Below are 23,870 nucleotides of genomic sequence, written 5' to 3'. Positions count from 1 at the left end.
TACCCGTGGTAATCAAGGGTGAGATTATCAGGGATAGCATGTTCTTAGTTGCACACGGATGGCAGGCCTCCAGCCAGAAAGCTTCCTGCTGCCAGTGAAGAAACCACTTTGTGGCTTAACATTGAGAATAAAACTCTGATGGTCACATATCCCAAGTGTGGAATCCTGGGCAGAGTGGAATCGCTCCTTAATGATTTATAACATGAAAGTGATAGGATGACACCTCAGAGCTGTAAGGAAAGGCACAGTGTTATGGTCTTGGTCATGGTTATGGATATGGATGGGAAAGTTTGTTCTGTCAAGTCTGTGACCCAGTCACATTTCCAGGGCTCAGAAACATGAACTGAATTAGATTTAATGTTTCTTGTGTAGGAGTGAAATATGGTCTCTTCTTTTGAGGAAGGAAGCTTTGCTTTAAGCACCCATGTATAATAGATTTATGGATAATAAATACAATGTAGCAGCTGAACTCACAAAGGAATTCAAAAAAGTTTGTCCCCCCCCCAAAATATTTATGAAACAATTACCTGTGTGATGTTAGGTAAGTCTCTTAGCTTTTTGAAACTAGAGTTTGCACCTACAGTATGATAGGGTAGGCTATATGACCACCAAGGTCAATTTTCTACTCATATTCTTTTAACATGACATCATCTCACCCCTTTTCCTATAAAACAGATAATAAAATTTGTCCTGTGTAGCTCATATTTTGCTTGTGGGAGTCAAATGAGATAATGTTTTTGCAAGCTCTTGGTAAACTAAAACACTTTGCCCACACAAAACATTTATTATTACCATTCTGTATTAGTTTGATGAGACGTGTTTATAATGTTATTGTCCCCAAAATATTTTTAGGAAAAGATACAGCTCTAGTGAAGGGCAAATTTGATTATGTTAATACATAAAATACTTGAGAGATTATCTTTTGAATTTTTTTATAGTGAAGTAATTTTTAAAGCAGTATCAGTTATGATTGTCTTGGTGGTATGTGACAGATAGTGCAAGTCATCTACTATAAAAACCTGAATAAAAACTGGGGCGCCCAAGGAAAATCACTTTCAGGTGTGGGCTGATTGAGCTTAAGTGATAGCAACATAAACTGATTACTCTCCTTTTTTTCACACCAGCTTTCTTCATAGCAGGTCTAATCTCAGGCCTTATGTAATCATGAAGTGTCTTCCAGTAGTTCCTGGGGCTACATCCTTCCAAGTTTGAAAACAACAGGAAATAGAAAAGCCTTTGTACATTTAGCATGAGTAAACATCCGGCAATTCACATACAAACCTCCTGAACCAATTTATGTGACCAGGAGAAATACAGTATGCTGTTTGGTTTAGGGCTGGATGTAAATTCTCTTCTTAGGCCAGGAGTGAAGCCCTGTGCAGCTCTCTTGGATTAGCAGTGAGTAAGAACATCCCCCAACCAAAATTGGTCTGTTGACCCAAGACAACAGAACCATTGCTGAGGAAGCAGGCCACGTGTGCACATTTCATAAGAAAAACATAGGCCTGTACTCTTGCCATCTCTGCTGTACATGCTCTCCAGTTGCCAAGGAAGTAGCATGTGCTCTTACTTGATGAACGAGTATGCTGTTGGGAGACCTTACTAACTTTTGTTAATAGAAAGCTCTGCGTCTGCAGAGTAGAGCCACATCTCCCTGTGAGCCTGTGCAGTCAGCTGTGTTTTTCCTGCCCTTGCTTTCAGGTAGAGCTGCCTGGAGCAGATCAGCCATGCCACTAACGTCCCTGGAAAGTGCTGTGTCCTTCACAGCATTGGGACGAATGCTTTCCCGGCGCCGCAGTGAAGCATCGCTCTCACGCAGTTCAGCGGGGAGAACTCGGTCTATCCTCCAAGAGCAAATCAAACACAACTTTGTGGGTTTGGTGGTTCGCTGCCAACAAGAAGACTGATCTCTGAATTAATAGGTCATGACAGGATGACTTTGGAGCTCTTGGCAGAAAGCAGTATTTCCAATACTAATGCTCCTTATGGCAAGAAAAGGCTAAGTGTGCTAAGTGGCCCGTATTCCCTGGTAGCCTTTGCATAAAGGATCAACTCTATTATTTCATTTAATGCCAAGATTTCCTAATATGAAGGAGATGGTGGCTACTCAGCACAAGGATGGTAATGTAGCTGAGCCACTACTAACACCGTAAACAGTTTAACTATGGAGGACGTACCATCAACATGACAGGTTTTCACATGAAATTACACTCTCTATGAATATTAATTTCCCTCTGTGGCATCTGAGAACGGAATCTTATCATGGGAGCCTTGCTACAGGGAGATTTGGTTAAGCTGTCAGACTGTTAAATAAATGGTCTTTTACAATTTGTTTATACTTCTACTGAGCACAACATTTCAATAAAGAAGGAAAATTTTAACTGCCTGAAGGGAGATGGAAAACAGATTACACCATCTACTTTGGTGGCTGACCTTTATCTCATTTCAGGGACTTTATTTTCCTGAGCACAGAGGAGAAAACAGTAAAAAGGTTACTTCTAAAAATTCCAGGGGAGACCCTGAATGCATTAAAATACGCGAGCACTTTGGAGCAAGGCAGGGTCTTTCTCATCATAATTTGTATTGGAATAGAAATCAAAATCTGTAGTTCAAAGCAATATTGTCTTTTTCCTACCTTCATTATGATGCATCTTAATTTAATATGACAGTATTATCCCTCCTATGAAGGCAAGATTAAAAAGCAGGAAAGAATAAAAACCTCCTAAGTTTCAAGGTTCATGTTATTTTCCTTGCAAACTGTTTATGTGCCTTTTTTTTTTAAATTTGTGTGATTGCTAAATTTTGTCCCTGGATATTTGTCACTAGAACCATGAGACAGTTTGGCTAACAAGTCTCAAAAGCAACTGCTCCAGCTAATTTCAATGTTTCTAACAGCCAGAACCAGCTGCTCTCCGCAAGAGACTCGTCTCTGGCCATGTCTGTGCTCCTGTATGCAAAACATGTGGGATGGATGGGCTGGAGCACGCCAGTGAAGCCGTATTCATAATGGGATTGGCAAACACAGCCAGACAAGCTTTTCCTCACACATTTCTAGGGAGATAATCATTTGCCATTTGTCAAGTGCAGGCAGGTGAATGTTGTGGTTAAGTGTTCACATGCCGGGATCAGGTAGACCTACTGGCTGCATAACGTCTGCTAGTCTCTCTAGTCTCCAGTTTTATCATTTCTAACATGAGAATAATATTAGTACCTGAGGCAGTATTGTCTCAAGAATTAATATAATCAGCATGAAGTTCTTAGCACAGTTTCACACTCATTTTAAGTACTTGCTAAGTTAACACTAAGTTAAGCACTATTATCATTAACTGATTTATCTTACATGCTTGCGTTTGCTCCTATGAGTTAAAAACTATGGAGACAGGAAAAAGTATAGTAATGTTGAAAGATGCTCATTTCCATGTTTTCAGAAATGAAGATAGCCAACCTATTCTTCTTCAAAATATAAAATATTAGAGAGTCAAGGCGTTAATCTCAGGAGCCAATTAGAGGCAGTGAGGGATTTTAACTTGGGAGATAACATTATGCCTGTTCCAGGATTGCCTTAATGAAACACCTAGTTATTTACTTTTACCTTTAATATACTGTTGCAGAAAAAACTTCCACAAAGTGCTGGGCACTGCTGTAAAGGTACGTGTCAGTGTAAATTTTTCCCATTGTGCACACACACACACACACACACACACACACACTCTGAAGGGAATAGATTTTTCTCTTCAACCAGAACAGCCACCTCTTGATGCTACTTCTGGATTTGATGAAATGTTTCTCTTAACAGTGGTACATCTGAAAAAGGAATTTAAAAACAAAAGTTTTGTCTTCCTGGGCTTGACAGGCCCAGTAATATCCTGGGGACACAGGGAGTGGCTGGGGGCTGAAACGAAACCCTGAAAGCCCATGTTCCTATTGACCCATCAGTCAGTGCCAGCAGCCAGCACAGACGGCAAGGCAAGCAGCAGTAAGTGCCAGGCAGCTGGCGCTGGCCGTGCACGCTCGGTTGGCCTGGCAGAGGGTTAACCAGTTAGCCTCTTGCTTTAATGATGTGAGATAAATTACGAATAATACATATACGCACTCTTGAAAATTATCATGTGGGCACAGAAGGAAAATAAAAGGTTTTTCTTGCCCTTATTTTAAAAGAAAAACATTTTTCACATTGACTTTCTGTGAAGAAGAGGCATAAGGAATATTAAATAGGGAAAATAGGTGGCAAGACAAAAAATATTTTTATTTCCTTGGCCAATGACCTTTGATAAACTGGAATTTTCTTTGGAGGTGTCAAAATAGAAAAATAATAAGTAAAAACTAAAGCCTCGCCTGACTCTCTTTGTTACTCACACATTCACAGCAAATGAGTGGCCACTGGAGGACGATTTATAGATGGTGATGGTTGAACCACGGTCTCAGGTGGTGACTTGCAGGTCACCGAGGCTTTGGCCTGTAAATGGAAGGAGAAGGTCATTTACCAGAGTGGCACGTTAATTAGTGGCAAATGTGGCTGGCGTCTGTGCATGAGGAAGCTTGAGGTGACTCTGGCCCCATCTGCTGCAAAAATAATGATGACCAACATTTTTTATGCCAAGGCTTTTCTTTCATACGGAACTCCTATTGGGTCTTTCCCAGGAAAACGAACTACAGAGATTTTTATTCTTGTCACAGTTTTTTTTGCTGCTGTTGTTGTTGACTGCACAAGGGTTGCTCTTCCATGATGTTTCCGCCGTGGGGGCAGTTAAAGAGCTCCCGGATTTGAGGCGCTCTCTGTTTCCTTTGTTAAGTTGATTCTCCTCCAACCCTGAACCCTGCAGGTAGTCCTTTAGAAAATGAGATCTAAACTTAGCTCCACAGGGTAAAGAATCTTCTCCTTAGTCCCTCCACTTCTGTCCTTTTCCTGCTGTACTGGAGCTGGGCCTCCAAAAGCTGATTTATTGGGGTTTGACTTTTCTTAGAGAAACTGTCAGGAGACCCTCCCTGTCCTCGTCATGGTTTCCGAACTGGGAACTTATTTCCTCTTGTTTCTACGTGTGTTTTGTTTATGTTTTTATTCAGGCAGCATTGCTCATGTTGAATCATATGCACCTGAGATTAAAAGCTGGAAGAAAGGAATAAACAAAAAACATATACAAGAAAACAAAAGCCGTGTGTGGCTTTGCTCAGAAATCATGTATGGATTTCAAAAATAAGTGAGTCAGCAAAGGTATGGGCCTGTCCGACTGTTTTCATTTTCTGTCCCTTTTCCCAGTGACTGAGCAGGGAAGCTGCCACTCCTTTTTTGTTGTTATTATTGTTTCATCCCCTAGTCTATTCCTGGCTTTTCTTGGAGCTTTCATGCATAACCCCCATTAGCTGGATGCTTCTAACCCCTCCCAGCAACTCATTTTCAACAACATTTATTTAAAAAGTCCAGTAAGAATGCAAGAGTCCTGTACAGCTTGCAGCAGATAACCATTTCTCTGTTAATTAAGTCATTTTGACCTTATTTCTAGAAGAATAAGAATTTTGCCTCTATGTCCATCTCATCTGTAGCCCCAAATAATGAAAACTCTGCAAGAACGTTTGCTGATGGGTGCGCCTTTGAGTTTACAAAGATTAATGATTTTAAAATTGACTCTACAGACCACTAGTAATGAAATTGACCATATCCAATTTTGAAAGCCCTAAGACCGGAGAGAAACTGCAAATTAGCAGTGAAAAGGTAGTGTGTTCCTGGTGATGTGAAGCCCACGCTGATATCGGTCCAGTGAAGTGTTGCAGAAAGCAGCAGCGCTAGTTTACATGAAGCAACCCGGACACGAAATGTGTGGACTGGTTGAGGAGACATTCCCTTGGAATTCCTGAAGAACTTGAAGGAGGAACAGGCCAGTGACCATATGAGTATACTAGTGATAGTTATTAGTTATTATATCCTCCAGCCGTGAGATATGAATGAAAAGAAGGAAGTAGTTTAGACTATTGTCTTGCTGCTGTTGAAATAGTAATGATGGTAGCAATAATACCAGCTAATATTTTTTGAACATTTGCTATGTTCCAGATGCAAGGCTTAGCATTTTACGGCACGTCACTTCACTTAGTTCTCCCGAGAGCCCTCAACGGTATGCAGTAGTATTATTGTCCCTCTTTTACAATTGAAGAAACTACAGCTTAGCAAGGTCAAATAACTTGCTCAGCTCAATCAGTTATTAAGCAGTAGATATGAGTTGAACCTCCATCTATTTGATTTCAGAGTAAAAGTGTTTAGTCACTATCTTTCACTGCCTCTGTGAAGAATACTGTTGGTCTATTTTTATGAATCTCATGGTTAGAAAGAGATAGCTAAGTTGGACACTATGGCCAAGACTGTAGTCAGTCATTTGAAGGTCTTTTAAATAACATCTCTAGCTTCCTATGAGAAACATTCTCTTTTGTTTAGTAATCAACTGAAATTATTCATACTGTCCTTGCAAACTCTTAGCTGTTGCATACATCCCCCTGTGCAATTAGAAGCTCAATCAATGTGATCCTCTTCCTCCTTCAAAGAAATAAAAGCAAAGGTAAGTGTTATGGCCTCTATACTCCTTAGTTAACATCTCCAAGTTCCTATCCAATTCTCAAAGAGACTTCATATTCAGGCACCTTCATAAGATAAGGAATGTGACCTGTCGTACTCAAGAGCCTGGACCCATCAACCAAGTGACTTCAAATGCTGACAAGTGACATTCACTGAGGATGAGGAGTAATGTGTGTAAGCCCTCTCTTACTGTTCTTATGTAAATCAATTTTCCTTTCAAATATTGTAACATAGGATTTGTAATTCAACTGACGAAGGGTTTATTCAAGTGAGTGTTTTTTCAAGTATAGGTTTTCCTAGCGATCGTGGATTAAAGGGAGAATACTATTTTAAAGGCTTATTTCCATCACATCGAAAGCATTTCATGCTCTCCTGTTTCTCTTCCCTTTTCTCCATCCCATTTAGCGCTTCTCAATGGCTTTATTCTCCACAATACAACTTTTAAATTAAACACATGCTTTACAGTAACAAAGGCTAAAGAATGGTGTGTGTACCAGATTGATTTTCAATTTCTTTTCAAGAAAAACTAAGAAAGCTTGGCTCAAAAAGAAGGGCAATCAGTCATGGGGCATTCTGCCTATTTCTCAACACTCAGTGCTTGGTTTTTGTCCTTATTTTATTTTTGAATCTTAGTACACATTTTGGACTACAACCTCACCTGTACTACCACTTAGGCCTAGCAGTCAGTCTTGGCCAGTTTCCTAGTGAATTCTATTTCTGTGATATAATACTTGAAAAACAAAAGTAGTTTCTTTCTCAAGCACTAGTAAAGTATGCCATATCATTCTGCTGTAATCCTCTCTCTTTGATATTCCTCCCCTATTCCATTAAGTTTCAGGGTGGTTAGAATACCCAAGTCTAAATTTTCACTATCAATGAAGCTAGCCGAAGCCTAAAGAAAATAAAATGGAACAGATAAATGATTTATTCTGTCTTTACATCATGGCTTTATTAATTTAAAGGGCCAAATGAAACAGCAAGTTTGCATTTCTATCTCATGGAAGATAGCATTTTTTTTGTAACCACGTCACAGTTCATCTAAATTTGAATATGTGAAACATAAGAATCCAGAGTTAGATTTTCTAGCTTATTTCTATAGCAACTGGAGTACAGAATTATATACGAGGAACCATTTGATAAATATATGCCAGCTTCAGCACCCTTCTGCTTCATAAAGATGCTGGCACGTTTGAACAGCTCCAAGGAGAGGTAGATGAAAATGATGAGCACAAGAAGGCAAAAGTGATGGGCTGGTTGTTGTTGATATCCAAGCTGCCTGCTTCCTCTGTTAAGTTATGAGGTTATAGGCTGATACCGGCTACTGATTGCTATGGAAAACTTAAGGGGGATTCCAGTGACTCCACCAGAAAGAAAACATTTCTGAAGCATATTGAAAGGTATAACTAGAAACATAATTGCTATTGAAAATTAGAGAGTGGGGATTTGTTACCCAAGTTTGATAATATCATTCAACTCAAAATCATGCTTAAGCGCAGATGACAATGATAGAATTAACCGCACCTTTAAAGTGTTCATTCACAAATTAGAGGGAGGCTAGGTTTGTGGTATTGGTTGAACCTGGACAAAGGAGCCTAGAAAGAGAAATTTACAAACTGCAAAACATTATGTTTTTATATTTAATGGCACATCAGGCAGCCTCGCCCCTTTCTCTTCCCTCTCTGAGTCAGCCATGGTGTGAGAATGGGGACTGAGGGGACCTGAGTGCTGGAGACAAAGTGCAGAATGGGGAGCAAGGAGGAACTAGGGAACAGTTTTTACCAATCAAATATGCATTTGGAACCATGCACTTCTCTTTAAAACTCAAACCAACAGCCATCATTCCTTAGGGAAACTGGCAGAATGGAAAGGCCCCAAACTGTCTGAGTCCTAACTTTGTAACAGGAGCAAGCTACGGAAGCTTCCTAAACTTCAGGTGCTCAGTAGGCCCCTGGGATTGCAGTGCCTGGGTTCCTGAATGCATTCACCTCCTGGGGCTGCTGTAAGAGATGAGCACAAACGAGGTGGCTTCAAACAACAGAAATTTATTCTTTCTCAGTTTCGGAGGCCAGAAGTCCCAAATCTAGAGGGTAACAGGCCGCAGTCCATCCAAAGGCGCTAAGCAGAGAATCCTTCCTGCCTCTTCCAGCTTCTGGTGGCTTCGGGCATTTTTTGGCTTGTGGTCCGCTTTGCTCCAATCTCTGCCTCTGCCTTCACGGGTCTTTTTCTGCTGTGTCCCTAGGGGGCTTTACCTCATCTTTTAAGGACACTTATGATTAAATTTAGGGCCCACTCAGTTAATCCAGGATGATCCCATCTTAAGATCCCTTACTTAATTACATCTGTAAAGACCCTTTGTCCGAATAAGGTCACATGCACAACTGCAGGTGGTTAAATGACATACATTTTGGGGGGTCATTATTCAACCTACTGCACTGGATTTCCAAGTCCCAAAATTTGGTGGTCATTCATAGCTCACTGTGAATAGTCTAACCAGATAACATGTGTATGTAAAGATTAATGAGAGAGTTGCTCCACTGAGAACTGAAGAGGAGCCACCTTGGAGCTTGGGATATTTTGTGGGAGGGAAGATGAGAGTAAGTACCACGGGTGATATGTCGGGGATCCTGGCAGAGGCTGGGACTCCCTGTCCTGGCATTGAGAGGAGGGTGCCTGGAGAGGAAAGGGGAACGGGGAGTTAAAGGCAAATGTTACCTTCCTCACGTTCATTCCTGGGGCCCTGGTGATTGCTGCTACGTGTGGCACAGAAAATCACTTCGGTCAGTGCTCCTTTGGCACCCGTGCCACCTGGATCTTAGGTCTAACCTGTTACATGGGCATGAAGTGAGGTACACTGGTCTCCCTAAAGAACAAGTGTACATTTGAATTAAGTAGCCAGCCCCTGGGGCAGGCAGGAGTATATGTGCATGTACACAATACACTGTTCCTCACTGTGATGAACAGAAAGCAAGGCCGGACCTGGGGTCTCAAGCCTGGAGGAGGATGCTCTCTCGTGGCCCCTCTCTTTGTGTCTAATCCTGCCAGAATCTGCAGCTAACACACAGCACTTTTGAAACCAGTTAATGCATGACCTCATTAGGAGCCTCTTCTTGGCAAAGTCCATCAGCAGGGCTATAGGTGATCTCTGGGGGCATTTTTATTGACTTCAACAGCTCTGCCTATTCCTAGCGCTCCTGGAATAGCTTTGAAAGTTAAAGCGCATCTTAGGAAGAAGGATCTGGATTCTAAAGCTCTTTCTTGCTAATATCTGCTATATACATTGATTTATTCTTAAGAATAACTAATATGCAGTGAACATTCAGTTATAGGGTAAGCACTGTTCTAGATGGTTATAATGCATTATTTCTTTCATTCTCACAACAGCCTTGCAAGTTAGGCATATTATTGTCTCTGCTCTTAAGATTAAGAAACTAATGACCAGAGAATTTAAGTAACTTGCCCAAAGTCACACAGCTAGTAGGTAGAGGAGCGGATTCAGAAATCAAATCCAGGTGTCTGTAACTGCAAAGCCCTTACCATGAACCACAGCTGCTCCCAGCAGGGATGGGGAGGTTTACTGGGGCAAACAGTTTGCACAGTGGAAGGAATTAGGGAGGGATCCACTCAAAAAGAAGCTTCTTACAAGGAACAAGGACTGAGAGACATAACAAGGGCGCCCAGGGTATTTTTCAGACCTCGTGACAGGTACAGCCTGGGGAAAACAAAACAAAACAAAACAAAACAAAAACACACAACAAAACCCCCAAACAGGACAGATGGTTGTTCTCAGGAAAGCTTCCTTTAAGAAATGGGATTCCACGTGCTTATTTAACACAGAGCAAACTCTATCTTCAGGTGTCTTGCACCTCCACCTAGCTAAAAGTATTCCAACTTTTTAAATGAAAGACTGGCCTCTCCACAGTGTTGCTATGCAGAGAATGGCACAGCTGGCTAACAGGAGTTCAAACACACATATAAACACTAGTTGATAGAGACCCTTTCACCATTTTAACAAGTTGCTGTGAATAATTCTGAATCTGAGACTACTAACTATTTAAAATGCTCAATGATAATTAAGTACAGCTGTTGGAATACTTTTAAATGATTTCTATTTCAGAGTTAGGAAACACCAGAGAGACTTTCGTTGCTCCAGTTATAAAAAATAAAAATTATTCTTGGGAACTCTAGTTCTAGAAAAATAATTGTGCACGTGTTGGAGGAGGAAAACCATGCAGACCTTTTTGACATGTAATATATAAACACCAGTTCCAGGCCCTGCCCATCAACTCGTAAAAGAAAAATATGATTTAAAATGTCTATTTTTCAAGTTACTCCCATGAATTATTATGAAGAGAGCCATATTTTCTGTTCAGCAAAAAATAATTTTTTTCACATGTTAACCCCAGGAAAGTTTAAAATAATGGAACTTTCTCCCTGAAAGAAAGTGTTCCAGTTACTGTTGGTGCAAAACAAACTACCTCAAAATATAGCAGCTTAAAACAACAACCATTTTAAAGAGGCTCATGGAGTCTATGGGTCAGGAGTCTGGGTCTGCATAAGGCACAAAAGGGAAGCATTGATTTTGCTCCATGACACCTGAGATCTTGGCTGGGCGGGCTTGCTTAAACGCTAAGGGGGATTCAATGACTGCGGCTGCAATCCTGTCCAGGCTGCTTAACTCCCCTTTCTGGCACCTGGGCTAAGATGTAGACCTGGTGATCAGAGCACCTACAAGCGGCCGCTTCATGTAGTTTGGCTTCCTTGTAGCATGGCACTCTCAGGTTCAAAATGCAAGGGTTCCAGAGAACAAGGCAGGGACCGACTCACTTGTTGTGGCCCACAGCATCACTCTCACCATACTCTATGGGTCAAAGCAGTAAAAAACCCACCCAGATTCAAGGGGACATGCCACCTGCCTATAGAGAAACAACAGGTCACTTGGCAGAAGGGCATGTGAGGTGGGAATTATTGTTGTAGTTATCTCTGGAAAAAGACAATCTGCCATAAAAATTAAAAGTGCCAAAGTGGTTCAAGATGCACATTAGCCAAGACATGAGTTGACAACTAGAGGGAAAAACTTAATTGGAATAAGTTCCTTAAAGGGATATATATATTTTATTCAGGATACAGTTAAAAGTAATAATAATAATAATTAATAATAATAATAATAATAATAGTAACTAAATCTTATAGTGTTCACTATGTGCCAGACACTGTTCCAAGTGTTTGTATTAGTTCATCCTCAGTGGAAACCAAGTTGCAGAGAGATTATATAGCAAGCCCAAAATTACACAACCAGAAATCAATAAAATCAGGCTTTGAGCCCGGGTAATTCAACTCCATTTGCTGTGTGCTTTAATCATTCTGCTATATTGTTTCTCCAATCCAATGGGAGAAATAGGTAAAGTATAATGAAAAGCAAACTATAAACTGACATTTATTATTCTAGGCCATGCTAGGGAATGGGGGCTGATCTTTCTTGATTGCCTACCACATGCCAGGTATTATGATCCTCATGTTACAATAACCTTATGAGGTAGGTACTATTACTGCCATTTACTGAAGAGAGAGTTGAGGTTCAGTGTTGGTAAGTAACTTCCCCAAAGTCACAGGGCCGGCAAGTGATGGCCCTGGGATTCAAAACCAGATTTACTTAGATATTCATTTAACTTATCTGCTCATCTTCCCATAGCTACAGTCTACCTACTTTCCAGGGTTTTGGTCAGGGTCCATTTGAAATCAGTCACTCCGGCATCTTTTGCTTCTTTTTTTTTTTAAAGGATGTTCATTTTAATAATGTTCATAAGGTTTAAAACTACAAAGAACACGATCTTCATCAATAGGAGAGTTGCTAAATAAAATATATGTCCATACAGTGAAATAATATGCAGTAATAAAATACAACTATAATACTGTCACGAAAGGAGCTACAAGATGTAGTGAGTGACTTGCACAAGACATATGCACACCTAGAATTCCATTTATATGTTTATAAAGCACCCACAAAATAATACTGCATACGGTTGGTTCTGCTATCATATTTGTTTTTAAAACAACTTGTTATGGCACAACTGATAATTAGGAAATTATTTGGCCATAACACAAATGTCATGATTGTTTTAATGCAATTTCACCCATGAGAGACTAGGTGAAAACAGCAACCCCGCCACATGGGAATCCACAAATCACACACACAGGCACGTCTCAGACTCACCAAGCTACCTTATCCCTTGTGTGTGCCAGCAGCCACGACTTTCTGTTCCCCTTCAGACAAGCCTCCTTCAGCCCATGTACATAAGCCAACATCAGGGCTTTTTCAAGGTAAATGCTCTATTTATTCCAGAATTTACATATTTCTTAACAGTTTAATGTGTTTAAAACTGTGCCACAACTTCTATTAAGTTGCTGTACATCTTTTACTTAACAGCACTGACAAGGTTTTGGAGTGTGATGCGGCCTTCATTCTACTTTTTGTCAGGCGTCCTATGGTTTTCACTCTGATTTCAGCACAGTGAATTTTTGGGGAACACAAATATTCTGTTTTAGCAGAACTAACTGTATTTCAATAGATACACATATAAGTAACTTGTTTCATTAAAATTGTTGGCACAGTGGTTAGTTCAGTTTCTCATCATGCAAAGCAACAGAACATGTCCTGCAAGGAAAATGGGACTAAGACTTAGGAGACCTCGTCCTAGCTTTGCTGTAAACTTGCTATGGCTAGTAAACTTGGGACAAGTGATTTGACTTTGCTGAGTTTCCCACCATTGAAAGTGGGATAACAATTTTCCACTAACCAAATACAGGTCTGCCGATAAATGAGATAATTGGCTTTCAAGGCACTGTCCTGAATATGCATGGCATTCAAATGAAGTGTGCTGGCATTACTGTTGAGAGAAAAGAGTAATCGAGTGCCCATGCTTCTTGAAAGAGCATCTGACAATTGAATAGCATTCCTTTCTTCATGGTAAGTGTCCTCAAGCTCCCTGTCATATATCCAGCGATAAAGGAAGCTCAGGACAGGACACCACACTGAGCTGAGAATGTGCTGCCCCAAGGACCTCATGTACGGGTCTCCTGTTTTCCTGCAGACGTGGACGGCTGAGGCCAGCTCCTCTCCTTTCCTTCCTTGGCAGTGGTCCACTACAGCTGCAAGAGTCTTTGGTCGTATCCTGAGATGATATGTCCAAACCAGGAGGTGCCAGAGTTAAACTAATCTCAAGGCCCAAATTCACACCCTGATTATCCTCTAACTAGGTAGAGGGAATGTGAAATAGAGAGTAATCCATAGTTTTCTTTGAGTTCTTGGTGCAAGGCAGCACAAAAGCTCTGACCTGCAAGTCCAATGAATAGTCCAGACTCCCCTGGTCTATTTTCTGATTTTATTGGGTAACTATTCCAGTTCAGCAAGTCATCTTGAGCAGTTTGAGCATGCCCCTCAAAGATTTATTTAGATGTGCCTTTCCCTCCTCTTTGTAACAATTTTCAGTGTTGCTCATCTTGATGACTTCGCCATCTATGCCCTGGAATACGTACAAGATGTCTCTGACAAAGGCGTCCTCACTTATTGCCACATCTCTCCTTGGCCTTGACATGTTGAGAGAAACAGTGTTGGGGATACCTTTTGAGGTAGGATACCATTTTGTGAAGAAGGCTGTTTGCAGGTAAATTCCACACAAGACGTGACCCGAACTGCTGTAAGGAGACAGTGTCCTGCTCCTGGAGCTCACTGGGACTGTCTGCTCACACTGCTGAAGCCGCTGCTGCCCACGCTGCTCCAGCTCTGACGACTGAGCGCTGTGACCCTGGGCGCTCAACGGGAGAGTCTGAGGCCTGGCATCCTCCTAGTAGGGAGCTGAGTGGGTATCTCTTGGTAAACTTGGGCAGATAACAGGGCGTAGCTAGAAGCCTTGTTCGGCTGCTGTCATGGATCTTCACTGAGGCTTAGCGAGAGGTAGAGAATTTTCCATTTATTTTTCAAAACTCCCTGTAAATGACGTTTTCTATGGAGTTCTGAAAACAATGTACCATCTGCTTCTCTTCTTTGTCAAGTAAGTTCTTTCTCGAATTTTTTCAGCTTCTAGAAGAGTCATCTCTTTAACATTTGGGGAAAAGCAGCTGCCAGTAACTCGCACAGCATACTGGAACTGTTAGGCTACATCCACTTCGCTCTTGCCCTGAATCCAGCAGCACAGGTTCTGCAGCAAGGTGTTCAGTGGCTTCTGGTCAGTGGTCGCCATCCTCGCATCCTCCCCAGAGATGGGGAACCGCGGAGCTGCCTGCCTCAGCTGCTTACGCCCCGAGCCTGGTGAGCTCAGGAGGCCCAGCCCTGTGCCCCGGGAGCTCCAGCTCCTGGCGTCCCCAAAAGTCTAGGGTCTCTCTGGGGACTTTTGCTTCTAGACAGCATGGCATTTGGGATACATAGCTGAATAAGTCAGAGCAGCTAAAACCCCGTGGTTTGATAATGGAGCTCTGGGGACTGACTAATGTTGCAATATTTGTGTTTGTCTTTGCAAGTTCCTGCTGGACATGACCCATCACTTTTATCTTAGGTAATGAGCCTGAATTCTGGAGGATTTTTTCCTTTCTTTCTAAGAATATGACTTATTGGATACCTGACATTTTCAAGAATTTATCCTTTGCCCTATCAGACCATTAAGTGAGCAGTAACTGCTCTGAAAATGACTGTGTTTTGCTTGATCTTCAGCTGTAATTTGACAGGCACTCAACCATAACATTATGATTATGAAGCACTTAGGGAGGACGGTATCTACAAGATGCTTTCTAAATATTTTCTTATTTTGTGCTTTTCCCTCTAAGTCTCTAATTCCAACTGTGATGTGGCCCTTCGCTGATTCTAAGAGAGTTCCGTGAACTGTCATGGAAGAAAGAGGCAATTAGATTTTGGAATTCAAAGATGCTTTTATACTCTTTTTAATTCCATTAATGTGCCAGACAGCTTCAGCTCTTGTGCCAGATTGCTCTCTTTCGGCTTGCTCTCTGCGCTGACAACTGATGTGTTAACTCACTCATGATCTGTGGATTCAGAGGGTTATACTGTTTGCCCTTTTCTTTGAGAGCAAAAATGACACAAAATATATCATTGCTTAAAGACCAGCATTATGTTTTCCACGGCTAGGACTTAGTGGACTTTATCCACAAAGCAAGTAGAGGGTTTTCAATGGTCAGTGCTCTTACCTTGTTATAATAACATTATTTGGGATCCTATCTGTTTTTAATGGGGTAGAATTTAAACTAATGACAGGAGATCAAGAAGAAGTCACAGAGATTTAGACAGTTACAGAATTTACCAACACACCATTCAGGCATCAATACAGACAGGAATCTAGTGAGTTAAGTGATATTTCGTGTCAGGATATAATAGCCATTTGGACGTGTCTTTTTTAGTTTGTCTTCTAGTCCATAAAGCTCCTTGTCAAGGAGCCGGGCTGTTTTCACATTAGAGTACATTTAGTACATTTAGTACATAGTACCTTTTTAATAGATGTTCATTGTTCAGAATTATCTCAGAAATTTGCTCACAGGGCTGTGTTTAAACATGGAATCCCTTGTCAGAGAAACTGAAGCAAGAAAGGGCTGAATTTTTTACATGTGGCTTAAACCTCCCAACTCTCCAGCCCAGTGCTCTCCATTTGAAATCATCGTAGCATTCAGTGGTCTAAGGCACATTATATAATAACTGCGATGTACTCGTAGTCCCACTGGAAATTTTACTTATAACTTGCCTAATCTCCTTAAGGGCTCCAGAGCTGTTCACAGGACTTAGCACATGTAGTGGATACTCAATATAATTTGCTGAATGATTGCAATGACTGAATGACCCATCACATTAGGAAAAGCTTTTCTAAAGTTCCATCTCAGTCACAGGAGTTACTTATCAAATCCCTTTCTGAATAAAACTGCTGTTCTTTGCAAGTATTTAAGATATGCACGCTTTGGTTTTTGCCTTCAATTTTCTTCAGGGAGCACCCAAGGAGTGGAGCCACCCCCTTCTGGCTTCTGAGGCAAACTAAGTTCAGTCTTCATCCAGACTAAAAATATGGACATAAAATACATACTTATCTTAATCTCATTACAGAAAAAAACTCCCCACACTCAAGCTAGTCGAAATAAGGAGGAATTAGTGTAAGGGTCTGAAGGAATCCTATGACTAATGATACAGCCAGGACCCTGTGGGAACTCATCTGCAGGCAGACCATTTCTCTTGGTCTTTCTCAGAATATTCTCTTTATTTTTCCTTGCATGTTGGCTCCATCTTTCCTGGGGAAGTCAGCGTCTTCCACAGGCTTTTTAGGGTCTGCTTTCCCACAACTTCAGCTGCATTTAACTACATTTTAAAATTTAGCCATGAAGCCAATTCTGTTTACTATTCAATTAGATATGACCTTATGGCTCTGGAGTCTAAAATGTTGATTGATTCAGTCTCTATGTTTCAATTCCCCAATCTTCTAGCAGATTTTGAATGGCTTAGCTTGACTCTCATGCCTATTCTTGGTCCAGTTACCAAGGGGCTGAGTCATACCCCTTCAGGGATGTTAGCAGGAAAAGTTTTCCAAAGATGGGTGCGGGCAAGAGGAAATGATGGATGGATCTAGAACAAGAAGCTTCAAAAAATTACCATGGAACTATGTTTTTGGAAGAAGGAGATACTTTTGATTAGATTGTGGCAAGAACATTTAAAATAACAATGAAAATTCATTCTCATTCTTTGTAGTTAATGTTACTTCACTTTTTCTGGCTAAAATGCACCTTCATCTCTTAATTTTCTATTTCTGTCCCACAAATTATCCTTAGAGTATAGTGTTTTTGAACCCTGGCCTTGCAGGCCCTAAGTTAGAAGCCAAATAACAAGGATAAATCCTTCGAACATTTTTTTTGTTGCTTCTGGCAGTGTTATTTTATAATGATCACTTGGACTAAATTAAAGTGAAGTTTATAGTGGAACTCAAACTCCAGGGAAAAGATTGAAAAGGCTGGGGATACTTTTGAAGCTTAAGAAGATGAAAGAGATTGTAAGTAGTCTTGAACTTTTCTTTGATAATTTACTCATTTAAAAATCTGCTTTCTTCAAAAATAGTACATGATTTTATTGAATAATTAACTTTGGAAAATATGGATAATCTTACATTTTAAATATTAAAAAAAAGCTGACTAGAAATGACTGTAAATTTGAACATTAAACTTAAAAAAATGGTATAATTTTAATTTAATTGTAGAAAATTTATAATGTTAATACCCTGTTACCAAAGGCTGGCTCAATTCAGCCTCAAATATCCCATCTACATCAGGCATGTTTAGCATACCTGCCAGACCATAGTCGCTTCTAGTGAGGCCATCTCTATGAGAGAGAGAGAATGAACCAGAACCAGGAGACATGACCCTGCCTAAGATTGACATGTAACCTTTGATGTTCACAAGATGTATATCCCATCTCTCTGAAATGTGAGGTAAGAAATGCCAAGAGAAAGAACTCAGGAAGTATTATTGGGAGCAGAAGCAACCCATTATGACTCAGATAGATTTGATTTCCAATGTGCTCTGCAAAAGTCAAAGAGGAAAGAAAATGATAGAAAAAGAAACCCTCCTAGAGATAGAAAGAGAAAAGCAGCAACACGTTAGAAATCAGGCATCTTCTGAGGGATTGACAGCCCACTGGTCCCTAGTTCGTTTTGAATCTGTGTGAAGAAATAGAGCAAAACCTTCCTTTTCTTAAAGGATCATGAGTGGCTCGCTGGTTCTTGAAACTGAAAAGGCCTAACTTCAACACCGCTTTATCCAGGGTTCATGTAAAAAGGCCAAACGCTGCCAACTTAGATTAGATGATGAAACTTGATACTTTGATAGTCACAATACTGATATTGATCCTTTGGAAACTGAAATTTGAAGAAATTTGGGGTTTGCAGAGAGGCAAAGCGTTTGCAGGATGGACTGCTTTCCCAGAGCCATGAGCTTGGACCTTCCCCCCCGGCCCGTGCTGTTGTAAGCAAACTTAGCACCTGGCTAAGGACTCAGCTACCGCAGCCCCAGCACCAACAAAGGCCTGACAGAACTCGTGTTGCTCGGAGGTGAGTGGGCCACTCCAGTCCAGGGTTGAGATGCCTTCCCGGTTCCTGAACAAGCAGGTGGTTCCTTGGCAAAGCCGTGAACTCCTGTCCTCAGTGTGAGGAGCTGAAGTAGAAGGAAGTCTTCGTCACCCTCTGAACTGCTGTCACTCTGGTAGCTGGGGCAGAAGTGGTCTGGGGGAGAGCTGGATGTGCCGGTCCCGCTGTAACAATGACGAGGCTGACGAGCCTGGCTTACCTTGAATGGGGGCGGGGGCGTGTGTGTGTGTGTGTGTGTGTGTGTGTGTGTGTGTTGCCAAGGCAGAGATGAGCCTGGCATCCTCTGAGAGTGAAAAGGCTGTCCTGCATCTCAGGGAGGGAGTAGGATCCCTTAAATGGCCTCAAGAGCTTTGAGCTCTTATTGAAGGATCAACCAGGACAGGGTGTGATGTCACCCGCATAACGTATTGAGAACAGGAATCTTGGGCCCTGTGCTTTTAGTCCCTTTGGGAGAGGGAGGTACATCCAGTTATTTAAGTGGTCCTACATGCTGGAAGTGCTGACAATGACAGACATATAAAAAGACAGTGAGCCAACATTGCCAATAGGTGTAAATTAAAAATTTAAGAAGCAATTAAGAGGCACTGTAACGTACTGCATGGATTCTGGAGTCAAATATTCTGGGTCTAAAGCTCAGTTCCACTGACTACTGCCTGTATGACCTTGGTCAAGGCACTTAAATTCTCTGTGCCTCAATATTTTTCCATCCACATAATGGGGATGATGATCACAGTATGTACCTCATATGGTTACTGTGAGGATTAAATGTGTGAATTTGTGTAAGGCCTGTACAACAGTGCCAGGCACATAAATAAACATTCCATCAGTGTTTTTGATTATTATTTTCTACTGCACTTGATTTAGAAGGCATAGAGAGGTAGAGGCTAATTGGAGGCCATGTGATGATCAAGTACAAAGTTTCTGTTTGACACTGGTTCTCTCTTAACATTCTAAAATAAAACTAAACTTTGCATTTCTCATTCCTCTATGAAGGAAGAAAAATGTTACCTCTATTTTATCCTTAATTGTAAATGGAGAAAACTAAAGAACGAAGAGTAAAATTTTACCCTAAGGGTGACGTCATTCTCTAGTTTGCCTTTTTTTTTCTTTTTTTTTTTTTTATGGTCACTGAGCTGTTCTGACTTTGCTGTCATTCTCCCTGCACTAACATGCAGGAGTAGCATCCCTGGCCGCCCTCCAGGCAGCGCATGCCCTTCAGAAGCCCTAGGACCGCACCGTTAAATCAATCCCAGGGCTCAGCACAGAGTCTGGCACAGAGTGAACACTCACTGTCCGTTCACTTATTCTCAGTGATTGAATGTGAGTTTCTCTCCTGCTATTTTGACCTCATCACCTCCTGTCTCAAAATCTTCAACAAGACCTGTCTTTTTCAAGTTTAAATTATTTATCCTATATTTCAAATCTTTCAGTGATCTCACCTGGGATGAACTTTCTTATCTCCTTATATCTAGTTGATTCCTTTCCTGTTCTTCACTTACTTCAGTTAGTGTATCTTTGGCTGTGCTCTTCTTACTCATTTTTATCCCACTCACAGTATACTAAATATAACTCCTTCTATACTTTAACATTTTGTTTACACTCAGATTTTCCTGCTTTCTCTCCATTGAAATTATAGTTGTAGTAGACAATTTAGAAGGGTTTCAGAGCCCATATTCCATCTCATCCAAAATTTGCTCCAAAGCAGCTGTGCTTGAACTTCGTGACCCTGACCCTTAACACAAGCTGATGAGACCCAGGGTGTTTTTGTTTTGTTTTGTTTTGTTTTAAGCCACTAGTTTTGAGATGTTTTCTTTTGCAGAAATAGGTGATTTTATCATTATCCTAAAAAAATGCTTAATAAAATCTCTAATTGTGCATGAAAAAATATACTTAGAGCTAGAGACATTTCAACTCTACATATCATTGTATTACAAAAAATAAAGGAATGCAAGAGACTTCCCTATTGACTATGATGTGTAATACCTAACATATGGTAAGCCTATGGTAAATGCCAGGAGAGTATGAATTTTAAAATGCCTAAAGGAGGAGGGAGAGGACAAGTGATTTGATTTTTTAAAGATTTTTTTTACTAGGTTTTAGCATCTGCTGGTCTGAACATAGAAGAAGACACAGTTAATAAAATGCTTAACATTGAATAAAATGTTCATAATTTCACAGAAGAAGTAAATTTGGCTCATTCAGTTAAGATCCTTTACTTCCCTGGTGTATTTGTGGCTTGTTTTTTGTCAACTGCAAGTTCTTTCTGGCATACTGACTTTAGCCAATCACATCATAAGGACTGAACACAAGAAGGGAAAGACTCTAATATAATTCATCAGTCACCAGCAAAGAGAAAGGTTAGTAAGAATATAATTTACCAGGCAGGTGAACATTTTGTGCATTAACAGTTTTGACTTTTGTGGGCCTTCATGTGTTTCATCCTCGCATTACTGTGATGAAGCTACAACCTTGGTTTAAGGTCTTTCCAAAGGAATGAAAAATGTCATTTTGTCTTATTATTTCACTTAGGGGAGTAGTTATAATTCCTACCTATCTGGCATTTGTTCCTACTTTAATTGTTGACCAGGGTGGTGGTGGAGGGTCAATTCCATCTATACTGAGCTGTGAGTATCAGGGCGCCCTTGAATCTTATGTGAACTGGCATGTAGTAATGGAGATTAGGTCACTCTGCAGCATGTGTTGATTTTGCAGCTAAACACATCCAATCACTTCACATGTGTAGTTGCAATGACTGAATATAAAAGATTATGAAAAAGCAAGAATAAAACAAGTGCATTCAGCATCATTTAAGTCAAATGGACACTCATAAGCAAGTTGGAGATGGATGAAACATTAGATCAAAATTTGAGACCTAGCTTTCTGATATCAGCTCATCTTCTAGTACTCCCCTCATAGAACCATGCTATTTTATAGCACTTGACAGTTTTTTAGAAAGCACTTTCATTTGGGTTCGCTTCTTATTTAGATTCTAAGGTCCCTTTAGCTATAACTGGAACATTTCACCACTAGCAGGAAAGCTACAGATTGCGCAGGCTCTGCAGCCGAGTCCCACACCCTCCCTCCCTCTCCCTCATTCTCCGATCAGGATTTTACCTCCCCAGTGGGAGCCTCTGGGACTCCTGGTCTCCTGCTGCCTTACTTGCAGCTGTGCCACTTGCTATATCTATCACCGTGCCTTAACATAATAGGTCCTAAATAAATATTTATCAAGTTGACGTATTATCACAGGGCTGCACAAAACAAGTACAGGAAGTTTTCAACACATTTATTAATTCATTATTATTTGATATTTGCATCTATTCCCTTCCATGATATTATTCCTGTTGTTTTATTCCAAAATAATACTACTATATGTGTTTTAGTACTTCATAGTATACAAGTTACTGTCACATGGATTATCTCATTTAATTTTCTCAAAAACCTTGTGGAATATATGAGCAGGGAATCATTCCTGTTTCACAGATGGGATAACTGAGGCAGGCATAAAGAGACTGCAATGTAGAACTGAGGCCTCTTTCTCCTGAACTAGCCTTTTCTCCGCTCCTTTCATGCCATTCTCCGGCCTGTTTGACCTCTCCCCAGCAGTCGCTGTCTCAGTGTGAATGGGAGGACGGAGACCCTCTCCAGGACGGTCTCAGTGCTACAGGTTCCCTTCACGGTGTGCAGTAACTCTGCCCTTGGGCTAAGAATGTAAAAATATATTCTTTTATTCAAAAGTCATTTATCATGTAGCTTCTAAAATGTGTATCTTGATTTTAGCAAAGCATTCAATGATCTCATGATATCTATGCAGGTTAAATTGCTAGACGATTTTAAGTTTTTATTGTTTCAACAACTATGCCTCCACTCTCCAGTGACTTCCAATGTCAAAGAGAAGAAAATCAAATGTTTGCATCATTACCCTGATGCTCTGTATGATGTCGCTCCTACCTACCTCTCCAACTTTATCTTATCCCCCTTTCCTGCTCATTCCATAAGCTCTAGCAACACAGAGTTCTCTTGATTCCTAACATATGCTAAGTTTTTTGCTACCTTAGGGCATTTGTTCTTGTTATACCCTCGGTGGGGAATATCATCAAATCTCTCAAATCTTGCATAGGTGATTTTGTTTTGTCATTCAGTCACCTGATGAAGGGCCTTCTTGAAGTGGTTTTTCCTGGGCTCCTTATTAAGAGAAAAAAAAAGCAAAGTGTAGTGTGTTGCCATCTCTCTTAAAGATTATTAAGACAAAGAAAATATACATACAGAATGGTACTGAAAAAATACACAAAAAATTGATAACAGTGGTTTCCACTAGGGAGAACTGCAGGATGAATGTTGGATTAAGAGAACTATCATTCTTTTGTATTATTTGAATTGCTTACCATTTGTATTAATAACTATTAAAATAATTACAGCCTCTTTAAAAAATGGAAAAATAATGAGGAAAAAGAACTCATTGAATTGTTCAAACTTTACAAATTGAAAATGTAACAAATAAATATTTAATATTTTATTAGATTCAATAATTCAATTGTACAGATCCTGGTGAAATGGACCCTACTTAAAAGCAGTTCATCTGAGAAAAATCTAAGATTTTATTGACCACAAACTCAATATGATTCAACCATGTGGGTGTTAAAAAAAGTAAATGCATCCACCCAACAGCATCAGAATACACACCCTCCTCAAGTGCACAGGTAACATTCTCTGGGATAGATCACATGTTTGGTCATAAAGCAAGTCTTAACAAATGTAAGAAGATTAAAATCATACCAAGTGCCTTTTCTGATCACAATTAAATGAAACTAGAAATCAATAGCAAAGAATATTAGAAACTTGAAAAAGGCTGTATGCAGAAATTACACTTACACTCTTGAACAATCATGGGTCAAAGAAGAAATCAAAATGGAAATTGGAAGCTATCTGGAGACCAATGAAACTATAATATACCAAAACTTATGGGATGTGGCAAAAGCAGGGCTAAGAGGGAACTTTGCAGTGGTTAAGTGCCTACATTAAAGAAAAAGTAGGATCTCAACTAAATAACCTAACTCTACACCTCAAGGAACTAGAAAAAGAACAACAAAGAACACCCAAAGTTAGCAGAAGGAAGGAAATAAAGATTAGAGCAAAAATAAACAAAATAGAAAAATAGAAAGAGACTAGAAAAAAATCAACAAAACAGG

The 23,870-nt window shown here is 40.3% G+C and overlaps 1 pseudogene; it reads right to left on the bottom strand.

Moving 5' to 3' along the window:
- Positions 1–13,253: 13,253 nt before the first annotated feature.
- On the bottom strand, positions 13,254–14,799 carry LOC129065680 (gamma-tubulin complex component 3-like; annotated as a pseudogene).
- Positions 14,800–23,870: the final 9,071 nt, after the last annotated feature.

This window comes from Pteronotus mesoamericanus, unplaced genomic scaffold (assembly GCF_021234165.1).
Source record: "Pteronotus mesoamericanus isolate MK-2021 breed Mesoamerican mustached bat unplaced genomic scaffold, CSHL_Meso_final contig_182, whole genome shotgun sequence".
Classification (NCBI taxonomy): Eukaryota; Metazoa; Chordata; class Mammalia; order Chiroptera; family Mormoopidae; genus Pteronotus; species Pteronotus mesoamericanus.
This window is presented reverse-complemented; position numbering and strand designations above follow the sequence as displayed.